Here is a 15,839-nt window from a genome sequence, read left to right as displayed (position 1 = left end):
GTCTTGGGCCGGCCCTGCCAGCGGTTTCTCTTCTCCTCCACTGCAGCCACATTAGTTATTATGGGACTTTCTGTTTCTCTGCATTAATTATTAATCATGTGGAGAGGGAAGAGGCGTTCGCTGTACAGCTCTAATGTCTGGTACAAACCAGACAAATTAGCAATCAGCAAACGTTTCAGGCAACAACAACAGGCAACAGCAACTGAAACTCATGACGTTTTAATAAAAGTGGAGCTCTGAAGTTTTAAAGTGAACTGAAGGTTAAACTCATGAACTCCTCAGGATCTCCTGTCGCGTTTTCTGATAAATGTCATGTTTCCATGGAGAGTTTAATCACTTCAGCTTCAGGATCACATCAATTTTTTATTATCTCCAAATGTAAACGGCTGCAGGTTTCACTGGATTTAAGGAGAAATATTCCAATGTAGAAGGACTATTCGTAGGTCTGACATGATAACATGATAAATTATTCTAGAATTTATCGCGATAAACGATGATATTGCTGTTTTGAAACCATTTTGAAGTAATACAACGATAATAATGGCATAATAATGAAAGAACAAATTCTTAAAGATGATAAAACTTTAAATTCTAACAAACATTTAACTCTGGAAATGGGAGACATTTTAAATATCCAAAATAAATAAACAAAGCAACAGAAACAACGAATGCAATTAATTATAGTTTTTAAAAAAAATCTTAAAATTTATTAGTCTTTTCAATTAAATAAACGTTTCAAATTCAGAAATGTTCTTGTTTTTTTCCAGAAAATTTCTGGGCTTAATCTCAAAATTTCTGGATTTTTTAAGCACATTTCTGATTTTTAAAACTCAGAAATTTCCAAACATTTTTCTTGAAAATGTCAGAATTAATTTCAAAATTTCTGGATTTTTTTTCTAGCAAATTTTAAGTTCCAGTTTTTTCCAGAAAATTTCAGAATCAATCTCAAAATTTCTGGACTTTTTCCTAGCAAGCCTTTGACTTCTAAAGCTCAGAGATTTCTGAGATTTATCTCAACATTTCTTAGTTTCTCCTAGCAAGTTTTCAATTTCTCAAGCTCAAAAGTTTCCAGTTTCTTTCCAGAAAATTTGTGATGCTGATCTTAAAATTTCTGAGTTTTATCTAGCAATTTGTTTTACTTTCAATACTCAGAATTTTCTGAGTTTTTCCTGATTTTAATCTCAAATTTTCTAATAGGTTTTCTCCTGTTTTCCTGTTTTCCAGCCGGTTCTGGTAAAATGCGGTACCAGATGATATCTGTAACCCTGTGAAGTGATTTCTGCCTCCGGTCGCGGCTCTTCTGGTCCCGACTGTCTGTCAGCCTGATTTATTAAATTCATAAAGCAGGAAATAGACGCCCGGCTCTTTACGGTGCCGTCCGTGAATCAATTTCCACTGGTTTTCTGTGGATAAATGAGCTGCTGATATCTCAGAGACAAAGCGCTACATTTTCCTGTTGATGTAATGAAAAAATGTAATAAAAATCTGCCTTTTCAGCAGCAAACCGGCGCTTCACTGTGAACCAGGAGCGGCTGCTTTCATTGAGTTAGTGGAGCGGGATCGGAGGCTGAGGCTAAATAAACAGGGCATGAAGGGAAAATGAGTGGGAGGAAGAAACCTGTTCTTTACAGGGAAACGCGCCCTGGGATGACTGATGTTACAGCTTGGTGATATAAAAATGAAGATCTGCTCTCTGAGGGTTTATCATCTGTTGAACTCTCCATGTAAAGGCAGATTTAGTCCCGCGGCTGCAGCCGATTCGCTTTTATTTCAATAAGAGCAGCTCTGCTAGAAATGGAGGTCAGACGCTTCAGATTTCCTTCATTTGCGTCTCTTTGTCCTTTTCTCCCTTAGGCCAAAAATCACCCAAGATGAAAGGTTTCTGGGGTTAAAATTACTTTAACTCTCCAATCAAAAATCCAAAACTAATTGTATTGTGAATTATTTCTCTGCAGAAATTCAAAAATATTACCAAATGTTTTTGGTTAGTTTCTAGAGGAAATATCTTAGTTCACTTGAATAAGATAAAACTAACTTATAAATAGCTTTTCAGCAAGATATAGAAGTTTAATAATTAGTTAATTTTGTTCCACTGGCAAAAAAAAAAAAAGGTATTAAGCAGGCCAAGCTCCAGTACAAACAGCAGATTGAGGAACATTTCATCAACAACAACCCCCGAAGCATGTGGAGAGGCATTAGAACCATGACGGACTACAAACACAGCACTCAGCTGACCAGCCGCGACCCCACCCTGCCTGACACCTTAAACAGTTTCTTTGCCCGCTTTGACACGGCGGGCAGCAGAGAAGCCGTACATCTACCCCAACTGGAAGAGCAGCACCAGCCCCTCGTCCTACAGAAGCATCAGGTGACGTCCACCCTGAGGAGGATCAACACCACAAAGCTACAGGACCGGACAAGGTGTCAGGCCAGACGCTGAAAACCTGCGCCGACCAGCTGGCAGGAGTGTTTCTGGACATTTTCAATCTGTCCCTGCAGCTCGCCATGGTTCCTGAGTGCCTCAAGTCTTCCACCATCATCCCTGTACCGAAGAAGAGGTCCATCACCAGCCTGAACGATTACCGGCCCGTCGCTCTGACCCCGGTGATCATGAAGTGCTTTGAGAGGATTCTTCTGAGGTACATCAGAGACTTCATCCCCGCAAACCTGGACAGCCTTCAGTTCGCCTACAGAGCGAACCGGTCAACAGAGGATGCTGTCTCCATCACTCTGCACACAGCCCTGACCCATCTGCAGCATCCCAACACCTACGTCAGGATGCTATTTGTAGACTTCAGCTCAGCATTTAACACCGTCATCCCAGACAAGCTGGTGCTGAAGCTACTCGAGGTGGGGCTGCCCGCTTCACTGTGCCACTGGATCAGAGACTTCCTCACCAACAGGCCTCAGGTGGTGAGAATAAGTGGCTCAACATCGTCCCCACTGGTCCTCAACACAGGCACGCCGCAGGGCTGTGTGCTCAGCCCAGCTCTCTTCACCCTGTTTACACACGACTGCGTGGCCATCCACCCCACCAACACAGTCGTGAAGTACGCGGACGACACAACAGTAGTGGGTCTCATTTCAGACAACAACGAGACCCACTACAGAGAGGAGATTCTGCAGCTCACTCAGTGGTGTTCAGCCAACAACTTGGTGCTGAACACAGGGAAGACCAAGGAGGTCATTGTGGATTACAGAAGGTCCAGGAGGACGGCTCACACTCCCCTTCTCATAGATGGAGAAGTGGTGGAACGTGTGGACAACATCAAGTTCCTGGGCCTCCACTTCACGTCTGACCTCTCCTGGAATACAAACACCTCCCACCTGGTGAAGAAAGCACAACAAAGGCTCTTCTTCCTCAGGAAACTGAGACGGGCTGGACTTTCCTCACGGCTGCTCGTGAACTTCTACAGGGCGATGATCGAGAGCATCCTCTGCCTCAACATGACTGTGTGGTATGGTAGCTGCACAGCACTGGAGAGGAAACAACTGACACGGGTGGTGAGAACAGCACAAGGCATTGTGGGATGCCCCCTCCCAGACCTGGACTCCATTTACACAGACCGGGTCAAGAAGAGAGCTGGATCCATAGCCATGGATTCCAGCCACCCAGGCCACAGACGGTTTGTGCCGCTGCCATCAGGCAAGCGGTACAGGAATATACGGACTACAACAAACAGACTGAGAAACAGTTTCTTCCCCACAGCCGTCAGAGCCATTACTCCCTGCCGTCCCCCCCTCCCACACATATCATAACCTCGCAGTCACACATACATATCCCCCACCCCCACACAGCCATATTGTTCTGCACTTTGCCATAATTGGACCTGCTGCTACTTCTTTGGTGTGGTTGAGTGCCTTTAGTTAATTTAGTTGTATATATTGTTATTATTATTATTGTGTGTTTGCTTATTTATACTGTATATATTTGACCTTTTGCACGGGAGCTGCAATGGAAATTTCGTTGAATTCTGTTCAATGACAATAAATGCTATCTATCTATCTATCTATCTATCTATCTATCTATCTATCAATCTATTATTCCCCTTTTAAAAAGGTAATAATGTTATGAGTGAAATAATCTGCTAGTGGATTTAGCATTTTTTAAAATCAGTATTAATATTAATATTATTACTTGTATGTTACTTGTAAAACTGACTACTTGTATGTTAGTTTTTTTGTACTTGAAGCAAGCTTAGCTTTAAAACATGTTTAAATGTCAGGAACAGATAATCACCCATCAGAAACCATAAAAACTTGGTAAGATTTTGTGTTTTTACAGTGTTTATCTGCTATATCTTCATAAAATCAACATTAGTATAACATTTGTTTTAATGTTTACAGTTATTTAACTTTTTTTGAAAATTATTTTTTTTGATGTTTTAGTCTTTAAACTGTTTCCAGCAACAAATATGAGAATTTTCTTGGTAAAAAGTCACTGAATGTTTGTGGCATGGCTTTCTATTAAAAAATAATTTAAAAAACACTAATAAACTGAAAAATCTTACTGTTGTATTTAACACAAATGTCCCTGCTGGAAGACACACAAGCTCATTCATAGGGCCACAAACGGCCCCCGGGCCACAGTTTGGACAACCTGCTTAACACACAGCTTAGCGTTAAAACACGTTTAAATGTCTGGAAAATAAGCAGGAAAAGCAGCGTTTCCCTGCAAACTCCCAGGAGGAACGTCAACATTTTCAGAGCCGCCTCCGCTGACAGGAGATGAATACTGAAAACAAAGCAGCTGGAAAACCTCAGTGGGCAGAAAGTCTGCAGCAGCTGGAGTTTAAACCCAGTTCGTTCTCACTGCTTAAAAATGGAGTTTGGTTGGTTATTTTTCTGGCAATAAATCTTTAAAACCGTCGGAAAGCCAGCTGAGAATGTGGGGCATTAAAACATGCAAAATCACACACACACACACACACCCCCGCACACAAACACACACAGCAGTGATTATCCAATTGGAGGCTTTTACCAATTAGCTTAGCTAAATCCCACTTTTCATTTGTGTATTTGCCTCAATGTTGTGTTTTCTATCTTCTGCAGTTTAGTTGATTTAAAATGAGACACAGTTCTAAAAAAATTATTTTGTTGCTTTTTATGGTACTAATTTGATGAACTGAGAAGAAACGTCTGACAAATTTCAACAATAAATTTTCTTCTCTTCTGGTATATTTTAGCTATTATTTTGAAAAAAACCCCAAAAAACATGGTGAATAAAAACAAAAGCTTCAGATCCCTTAAATTCAGTGCTGTTGACCAGCATTCATTATGTAATTTTATTATAAGTTTCAAGTGAAAATATCATAGTAAGCTTGAAATAAACAAAACTTACTCATAAGTACCTTTTCAGCAAGAACCAGGAGCTCTGAAGTCAATAATTCCTTAACATTGATTTAAAAAAAGTACTGGTTTTCTGGCAGATTATTTAATTTATAACTACAAAAACATGTCTTATTATAAGTTAAATAAAAATGACAGTTGAACTAGAACTTTTTCATTAATATTAACGATATAGTAACTGAAAACAAGCTCCTGTATGTTGCTGACGTTACTTGTAAGTTAGTTTTGTCTTATTTAAAGTAAACTAAGAAACTAGACAAAAGTATTTTGTAAAACTTTGTGTTTTTATGGTTTTGTAGCGCTTATCTAAAATATTGGAAAGGAAATGAGAAGCTACAAAGCATAGCTACTGTGCTTCTTGACACGCTATTGGCTGGACTTAGCAGATCAGCCAATCGGTGGGTGCCATTTTGTTTTTGTTGTTGCTGATTGGCTGAGCCCGAAGAGGAGATCAGAAAGACTGAAGATGTAAGATCCTCACTCTGTAGTGGAGCAAACGTTCGTATTAATGCAAATTAAGGTATTTTTGGTGTTTGAACTGTTAAAAATAATCAGCTATTAGCATTTTTTTACTGGATCCAAAATCCTTGTTTGTACCGGGGATCCTCTATATTTTACATGTAAGTGTTAGAAAATGTAAAATGCTCCTAATTTTGAGCAGTAATCATTGAAAAGTTGTCCTTGTTTATCATCTGGAAGATGATTTTTCTGCTTCTTGTCCAGCTACTGACTGGCTGTTTAGCATAATCTCCACATTACACTGATAAAACACCTTCAAGTGAAATAATTGTATGAAATAAAATTTCCCTCCTCTTGCCTCATCATAATCTACCACATCCCACTGAACTGTCCTCTGCTGTATTGAAAGCGTTGCATCAGAATGGATTTCTGATTTTAAGTTACAGTTATTGAGAAATGTGAGAACATTTTCCCTGATGGATTTTCTGCTGCTGAACTAATCGAGTGTGCGACCCTGCTGAGGAGGTGCAGGTGTTCAGCTTGTCGCCTGCAGCTCTTTCTCCATCAGCTCGCTGCTGTCTGAGTCCCAGCCTTCAGTTCACAAAGGAAAACATACCAGTGGATGGAAAATGCCTGGAAGGACGGGTTGGCCTGGTAAAAAGATGCTTGTTTGGCTAACAGGAGGAATGGAGAACAATAAACTTAACAAACGGTCAACATTCACACCGAGGCTTCAGCTGCACTTCTCTGAATGTTTTATAAGCTGATATTTTCAACAGGATTTCAATTCAAAACGCTGTAATACGTACACTATACCAGCAGGTGGCGAAAATGGCAACAGTAACAGTGTTTTCATACCTGAAAGTCTTGCAAATTCAGTTTGATTGGGGAACAAAACTTCCTACATTTTCAGCCACTTTGAATCAATCCAACAAAAACCTTTGAAGAACCTGTTCCCCTCCTCGCCTGTGGGGGCGCTGCACCAAGAACCACTGAAGAAAACGACACAAAAACTCCAGAAAAAGACACGCAACTTCCGTCTTCAACACTTGGAAACACAAATGGAGTGCCGTCAGATTTTAGTCGTTGTGGAACTTCTATTTTGTCGGTAAAAAGCAATGAGTCATGTCTGTGCTAGGCTAACGCATCTGTTTTGGTTGTATTTACCCAGAATGCCCTGTGTTGTAGTCCACTTCCTTTTGAACAGAACCAGAGTTCACTTCAACCAAACCCAGACCAAGGTTTGTTGGTGGACCAGAGTTAGCTCAGCATTCACCCCTCACCAGCCGAGGATGAGGGGTGAATACCAGAACCGACTCTGGTTCGGTTCGAATGAATATGTGAAAGCCAAGCGGACAGCAGAACGCTCTAAAGTCAGGAAGTGAACTATAGTGCGGGGCATTCTGGGTAAATACAAGCAAAACTAAAGTGCTGGTGGGAGAAATGGCTTGCGTTTTTTTACACAACTACTAAAATCTAACACTTTTTCGCTAGCCTAGCGCTAGCGACGCCACACCAGCTACCATGCTGAATAAACACTTCCGGATTATTTTAAAAATGACAATGTAATACTTTTCCTAATAAATAATAGTTGTCATAATTCACTTCAAAGATTATAATTCAGTAGAAAATTGTGAATTTGACTCACTGGGCTGTAAGGTATTTAACCATCAATGCGCCCTCTGGTGGACCAATCATGCAACTGCTCTTCAGGATCCTTGCATCTCTCCATGCTGTTCCTTAGACTTTAACAATCTGGACTGGTTCACCCAGAGAAAACCTTCAAAATGCAGATTAACAACATGGATCTGAAGCGATGCAGCTGCAGTGTTCAGGGTGCCCTGATTTATTCCTCATCAGAAATTGCAGTTTACCAAAAAACAAACAGCAATAGTTTTTACAGTTTCTTATTTTTGTTAAAATGTATTCACACAGAAAGACCGAGAAAATTAAAAAAAAAAAAAAAAACTCCCTGAGAGTTTTCTAAAAGTGATCTGACTGGCTGCTCGGTCAGCCGAAGCTGAACGAAGTCCTTGGTATCAGGAAACATGACCGAGGCGGTTTCATCAGCACAGCCGCAGACGCTCTCTCCCTTTCACCTGTGTCTCTGTTTACAAAGCAGAGAAACACAAGCCATCTAAATATTGATTGGTTCACGGGATGAATTTCTGCCTCTAAATGAATTCTGTCAACACACTGTTTGTTTTGCCGCCTGAAAGGCAAATTAATTGACTTTCACACCTTCACACAGGTCTATTATGGAAAACCTCAGCTTTCTGCAAAACACTTTGTTTTCTTTGGCTTTTCTTCAAGTTCCTTTACAACACTGAGTAAATAAAACACTGTAGTGTTCACAGCAACATTTAATGAACTGTTCTCAGTTTTAAAAAATGACTGCAGTCAACATAAAAAACAATGTTTAGATGATACAGGCAGGCAGAGTACCAAAAACTGTACTCAAGTAAGATTAGCACTACTTCTAAAAATAATAAGAAATTACTCAAGTAAGAGCAAAAAAGGATTTGGTAAAAAGTACTAAATAATCAAATTATCAATCATTTAATATTTATAAATTACATAATCAGATGGACCGAAATATAAAGTTAAGTGGAAATTTTGGTATTTTAATGACAATAATTCATATAAGTAGCAAAAACTAATAAAATCAGCCAAAATATTTTTTTTGTAAATCAGCTTCTTTCATTAAAAGATTATAAAACTTTAACAGAAACTGCAGGTGTGAGTCTGTCTGGTGAATTTCTGATTAAAACGTTTGTTTTTCATTCAGTGGGTAGAAAATCCAGAAATTTTACCTAAATAAGAGTAGAAATACCTCCTAACATCCAAATATACTTTTTATGTTTGACTCTACTGAGAATAACATCCATTTCCTACTAAAACAATAAAATTAGGCGACTTTCCTTGTTTGATTTTAGTTTAATTTTGGCGCTTGTGAAATAAAGTGTTACCCCTCTGTTTTATTGTTTTTTTGTGTCATTCTGAGTTCATGTCAAGCTGCTGCCTCTCAGATCTCAGTGAGTCGGTGACAGGGTGAGACTGAATCAGCTTGATCAGCGCCAACGCCTCGGCGCCGCTGCATCGAAAGCGAAGGACTCACCACGGGTCTCTGGGCTGCGTCTCTAACTCTGGAGCTGCTCGACATCGACAGGCTGCAGAAACACAAACCAGTGGAAAACATTTACTTTTCATGTTGTTTGCAGCGTAATCCAGCAGATAGCTGAATAGTTTTCACATGATGTTACCAGAGGTTTGCTTTTTAGGGGGGGAAAAGCTATCCACTGATAAATCCAGGATGGCGGCCATTTTTCGAGATGGTTGGAAATTTATGTATTTTTTACTAAATTTGCCAATGTTTGCCAGACGAATGCTCTGGGTGTCAAATCAAACACATTTTGACAAATAAAAATCATGTTTACTGATTATTTCTTATTTCTGTCCAAATGGCCGCCATGGTTGTCACAGAAAATACATTTTTGCACTAAAATGGACAATTACACAAATGTATTTGGTGTTAAATCATAGCCTACATTTTTAGAACCACAGAAATTATATTTATTTTCTTGATCTTGTGTTTCCCTTTTCTGGTGGACTTTTTCAAAATGGTTGCAAGGGACAATGTTTCAGCATTGTCCCTTGCAAGGCTAGGTTTAGGCTGTAGAAATGAATGGAAGTCAATGGAAAGTTCCTGCAAAGATAGCTGTGCAAACACATGTGTGTGTGTGTGTGTGTGTGTGTGTTTTCCAGCAGAGGCTCTAACGATAACAGATGGTTCACAGAGGAGCGGGATTCGCTGCACTCAGGCTGATTCAACAGCATTTCAAACCTGAAATGACCTGCTGAAGGTCTGACAGCGGAGGAAGTTTCCTCTCCAAACAGTTTCAGATGATTTTTTTTTTGTTCCCAGCAGGCAAAAATCCAGAGCAGCAGATTCAAATGTTTAAATAATGAACTCCTGCATTAATGTCTGTAGACTTTTTCTTTTTAAACGTTTGTCACACTTCAGTGTTTCAGAAAATCAATTTAAATATCAGTGAAAGACGACACCGGTGAACAATAAATGTAGTTGATGTTATATGTATGTATTTGTACTATATATATGACAAAACTAGCTTACAAGTAACTTTTCAGAACAAAATCGGAGCTTGTTGTAAGTAAAAGAATCCACTTTTCTAGCTTTATGTCATGTTATAATCTGACTCTCTAAACAACAACATGCATAGAGAGCTGCAGGAACTTCTTAAAGAGACAGAGGCCCAATTTCAAAGCGCTAATTTACAAAATCAAGTTTCTTTTAAGTCATGTTCAGTTTTATAACAACTGAAAGTGACATAATTACTTGATTATGCTATAAAATGGCACAATGTTCCTGGAAAATACATAATTCTGCCCGTTTATCATGTCTGTGTGCACCGACATTTTCTTTTAAATAGAGAATTTTTTTTCATCATTCTCATATTAAATGGTTGTTAGATTAAAAGTATCTTTTGAAAATTACATTTAAGCAGGTATTAATTTTTTTTATCAAACCCACATTTCTGTGTTAAAATCTTTTTTTTATTGGTCTGATGATATTTTCTACTTTAAATGTCCTGTTTTCATATCTGTAAGTGGAAAATCAGCACAACATAAATACAGGCTTTCAAACACCCATCTGTGTGTTATTAATCTGTAGTTAGTTTGTGATCAAATAAATTAGCTTTCCAGTAATATTCCAATTTACTGAATGGGTTTGTAATAAAATAAACGAGTGGAGAAGCTGCAGCCCTGGAGGATGAGGAGTGAAACAGATTCGTCTGACCGTCGTGTTGCTGCTGACCGGTTTACGTGCTCACCATCCAAAACCAACGCTTCGCACTTTTATCCCCTGCAGCTTCTCTGGTTCTTTCTGGCATAAACTGAAGAATCTCAGTTCCCTCCGGGGTCTGGGTTTGCTCTTCCACGTTTCTGCATGCTTGTTTCACCTTTCTGAGAAACTTCGGGGAATATTTATTGCTGCTCGTGTGGTTTGGGGTCATGGAATCAGAAGCAAAAGCAGATTTTACTCTTAACAAAAAATCCTAATTTATGTGGATTTTAGAGCGGAGGACTCTGATCAACTTGACGTAAAGGTCTCAGCTAAAGGTCGACGACGTTCACTGCAGAGAAAGTCATCAGAGATGAAGATGAACTCTTCTGCATCTCATTTACTGCGCTGACCTCGTCTTCCTCACCGAAACAATCCTGTGTTCAGAAAAGCTTGAGTCACTTTTTAAGGTACTTCCAAAGGTGTCCTATTAGGATAGGCCTATAGCTACACAAACATGTTCGTTACACGTTCATACAAATAACCGTTCTCAGATTTTCAGAAGTCATTCTTACGTAATAAAGCTGGAATTCTGAAAACAAAACTCAAAATTTCTGAAAAACATTCAAACCTTCCGAGAAAAAAAGTAAAAAATCGGAGAAAAAATAAAATTCTGAGAATTTTATTTTTTGTTGAGAAAAACATAATTCTTTTTTTAAATAATTTTTTTTAGTGTCCCTAATCCTCTTCCATATTTTCCCATATTATAAGTAAAATAACCTGCTAGCAGAACTAGTACTTAAAAATATATCAATACATTTTTGACTAAAAACAATCTTGCTGAAAAGTTGTTAGTTAGTTTTGTCTTTTTACAAGTGAACTCATTCATTTGCAGAATATACTGGACAGGAAATGTTAAATGTGTTTTTACAGTGTTTGGGTCAGTCAATAACTTACCAGCAGCAAAAATGAACAAATGACTAAAGTCTTGTTGGTCGCAGAGCATCGATTCAGAGGTAACCGATTCATTCTGCTAATAGAGCGAAATCCTGCCGACCTGCGATGTATATTTGCTGTAACCGATTAAGGATTCGTGCTTAAAGAACCCATGGATCGTCGGTTGGGCTTTCCGCGGTGGCTGGATGTGGTTCTGTCGATGTTCTCCGAGTTCTTCTGCTGCTTTTTCTGCTCTTTGTTGCGGAGAACCTCTCCGAACGGAGTGGCGGCATTGTTTGCTGGCGTGAACGGCTGATTGCGCTGTGTGGGCCTCTGCTGCTGCCCGGAGACGGGCCTGTGGTCCCGGAGGAGTTACGGAGGAGACGACGGGGCTGCGGGTCTGGAGTTAAACGGAGGGAGAAGAGGAGACGGCACAAACCAGCGTGTAGGACCCAGAAGGAGTACATGGAGTGCAGTATCTTCTGCTTCACGGAAACCTGGCTGCACTTGCTTATTCCGGACTGCAGCGTGGAGGTTCCTGGATTTTCCTTTCCAAGAGTCGGAAGAAGAGGGGCGGCGGGATTGCACTTTATGTGAGTGAGAGGCGGTGTAATCCCGGTCATGTTAAAGTGAAGGAACAGATTTGTAGCCCGGACATTGAACTTCTGGCTGTGGGAATACGGCCGTGTTATTTACCGAGGGAGTTTACGTCCGCCATTTTGATCGCTGTTTACATTCCCCCATCAGCTGATGCAGCGGTGGCCTGTGACGTCATCAGCTCTACCGCAGCCAAACTCCAGACTCAACATCCGGACTTTATTATTGTGTTTTGTCTCTTGTCTTGTCTTGTCTCTATGCTGTAACTGCGAAGTAATTTCCCTGCTGGGATGAATAAAGTACTTCTATTCTATTCTATTCTATTCTATTCTATTCTATTCTATTCTATTATGCAACGCAGCAAAAGTTTGCAAATGTTTCTGCAAAGCCACCGGAGAAATGACTTTGTTTGGGTATGAAATTAGAACCAAAAGCAGAATTAATGATTGCAATTAAAGTCAGCAAAGGGCTGCATGATGAAAATGGCCCTTTTCTCCTGCAGCCGCCTCCCACATGCGCATGAATAACAGTCAGAACTGAAGCTGAGATCAACTTGCAGCATACGGATTCGAACTGCAAACTCTTCACATTCGCTGCGAAGCGTCAGCGGAGCGGCGGAGGAAATGAATTCAGCGAGTCGCAGGGGGAAGCCACGGAAAAAGCTGCAGCTTTCATCTGCTGCTGGTTGGCTAGGACACGGATTCGGCCTGCAGGTGGAAAACGGCGACGGCATCGACTTCTGATGGAGGGGTCAAAGTTCACAGAGAGTTCTGCAGCTGCAGACGCATTCAAATGAACCCCAACATCATCAGATCCGTTCATCCTCATCAGATCACTCAGACGACATGGTCTCCTATTTTCACTCCTTCATAGTTTTCAGGTTTTTAGCTCGATTGCCCGAGAACTGAGAAACGGATCCGATCATCTGACTTAATGTTTAAAAAGTTATGTTCAAATTCTGGTATGTTAAAGACTAACATGAAAAAAATGCAAATAAATAGCATGAAGTCAAAAAACAGACGCAACAAATCAGAGCAGCAATTGTTTCAATAATCGATTAATCACGACTAATTGTTTCAATCTAAGCAATTTTTATGACTTATGTGATTATCCTGACGATTAATCAAGTAACTGAATAAAAATAATGGAAAATTTTTAGTTTGACCACTTGAATCTTTCCGTACTCTGCAGATTTCGCTGCATGTGACACGTTTCAGCCTTTCCAGAGGGAGACGTGTGAGCCTCCAGCTTCACACACTCCTGAATAATTCACACACACACACACACACACACCCATTCCTCCCTGGTGGGATCTGTCGCCTCCTCTGCCGCTGCAGCGCCGATGATGATGATTGTGTTTGTCAAGTGTGTGTGTGTGTGTGTGTGTGTGACAGCGGGTTTTATGTATGTGGGTGTTGAGTGTGTGCTGTTGTTTACAGGTTTCTCTCTCACACACACACAGAGATAACAGGTGCTAAACCTACCAGCAGCTCCGCTCTGCAGAGAGGCGCAGCAGAGGGACGAACATGAAGAAGAAGCTCAAGTTCTGATTGGACCGGATCAGAACGCAGATCTGCTCAGAACCAATGATGAGGCTCGGTGGAGGGGGAATGGTGATGTGGGCTGGTTTATCAGCAACAGGACAACAGAGGAACATGAACATCCAGCCACCATCCATCCAACCAACATCTATCCAACCAACATCCAACTAGATGGATGTTGGTTGGATGGATGGATGTAGTTTTGGTTTAATTAAATCTGACTTCTTGTTTCTTCAGCATATTTAACCTCCACTCTGTAATCTCCAGTTGATGATTAATCAAATACTAAGTCATTTGCTGATTATTCTAATAAACGATTAATCACGATTAATCGTTTCAGCCCTGCAGCTGAAAGCAGCTGAATGTGATTCAACATGGAGGCAAAAAGCTGTAAATGAGCCAGAAACTTTCCTGCTTTGGTCTTTAGCTGCACAGAACAACGAGGTATAAATAAGAAGTAAAGCCTGCAGGTTCATTCAGCAGCTGGGATCTGCAGACTCATTGATCGGAGCCCAGATTTATCTCCAGCCGTTTGGAGGAGACGGCGTCCAGCTGCAGCGCGGAAATATGGAGCGAAGCTGCTGAGAGCCAGGAAACATCCGGACTGTTGTGGGAGACGGATTTATGAGCTGCTGCTGCTTCTGCAGTCGGTCCAAGAGGGAAATGTTGACAAAGATATCAACTCTCATGTTGTTTATCGGCAGAAAATATGATTAAATTACACATTAAATCCATAAAACATTTCCTCCTTTATCAAAGTTTTTTTGAAGAAAAGACACGTGAAAGAAAAAAACACAAATGAGCAACAAAACCATAAAAACGTCAGTCATAAACTGAATAAAGTCAAAAAGTTTTGACTTTATTTTCCTAATTTTATTTTAATTTTCTTACTTCAACGTAATTTTTTATAACACATTTATGAGGATGCTACAATAGAATAACTAATACGGAAGAGGATTAGTGCCACTGACTTTAATCTGACATTTCTGACTTTGGTCTCAGAAGATTAGAGACAAAATTCTGAGAAAAAAAGTCAGAAATCTGAGTTTAAATTTTGAGATTAATAATTATTTTTCTTCTTCTCAGAGTCCCCTCGTCCTCTTCCTCAATCTTAAAGTAACCCTGTTTTTACTCATTAATCCTTTTGGGTTTTGCAGAATAAAACAAACCTGATGCACGGCTAAAAGAAAACAACGTCTGAACATTTTTGATCCAGAATATTTCTGTTATTTTAAAAACTCTTGGTGTTTGTAATCCTTCTCCCTGAAGCTGCTCCTGTTTTAATCTGAGTCACAGATTTAAGTGAAAGCTCAGCTAAAAGGCTGGAGATGTATTTAGCAAGCAGACGTCTGGTTAGCTGCTATGGATTTTAGAGGATCATCTTTCCAGGTAATGACTTTCCTCCATCAGCCATAAGTTAGAAAAACATCGGTAACAGAGAACGCTCTGGTTCTCTTTCTGTCCAGGTCAGTTTCTTCTTCTTCTGACAGGAAACATTTCAGCGTGCAGAACAGTCTGTTCCACTGAACCGGAATGAGGACAGAAAGATGAGAGTTGGATTTAAAAATGGAGTGCTGCTGGTTCTGATTTCTGCAGTAATGGAAATGTGAAGCTGCAACATGAATCAGCATAGTTAAAGTAAATCACATGCAGAGTGTCACAACGGGCACTGAGACCGAATCGACAACGAAACTAAACCAAAAACATTTTTCTCCACCTCTAAAGCATCTTACTGTACAAATTATCCTCCTTATTTTCTGTTGTTTGGATTCATTTACATGAATCTGTTGCATTTGTCAAAAATATCATTAAACTAAACCTGACACAATAATAATTTTCGATACATTTTTCCGGAATTTATCGCGATAAATGATAATATTGTTGTTTTGAGACCATTTTCAGGTAATATAATGATAATAATGCAAGAACCCATTCTCAAAGATCAATGGACTTTAAGAACATTTAACACTGGAACTGGAAGACATTTTAAATATCAAAAATAAATAAATCAAACAACAGAAACAACAAATAAAATGAATTGTGAAGTCTCTGTAAACTAAGTTTAGTTGAAAATAAAACAGACTTTTATCATCCAGTTTGAGATCAATAAAACCAATAAATGATTCAAATGGAAATTATTGACTTTGTTTTAA

At 39.7% G+C, this 15,839-nt stretch overlaps 1 protein-coding gene across 2 annotated transcripts in view; it reads right to left on the bottom strand.

The window, feature by feature from the left end:
- LOC102224098 (sodium/calcium exchanger 2-like) overlaps window positions 1-15,839 on the bottom strand; it is a 98,189-nt gene that overhangs the window by 30,362 nt on the left and 51,988 nt on the right. For both annotated transcript variants that reach the window (XM_023351601.1, XM_023351602.1), the window contains one exon: window positions 8,927-8,978. The gene's annotated coding sequence lies outside the window, so the exon portion shown is untranslated. The remainder of the gene's footprint in view (window positions 1-8,926; window positions 8,979-15,839) is intronic.

Source organism: Xiphophorus maculatus, chromosome 18 (genome assembly GCF_002775205.1).
Source record: "Xiphophorus maculatus strain JP 163 A chromosome 18, X_maculatus-5.0-male, whole genome shotgun sequence".
Classification (NCBI taxonomy): Eukaryota; Metazoa; Chordata; class Actinopteri; order Cyprinodontiformes; family Poeciliidae; genus Xiphophorus; species Xiphophorus maculatus.
Note: the sequence above shows the minus strand (reverse complement) of the source record. Positions and strands in the feature narration are given on the sequence as shown.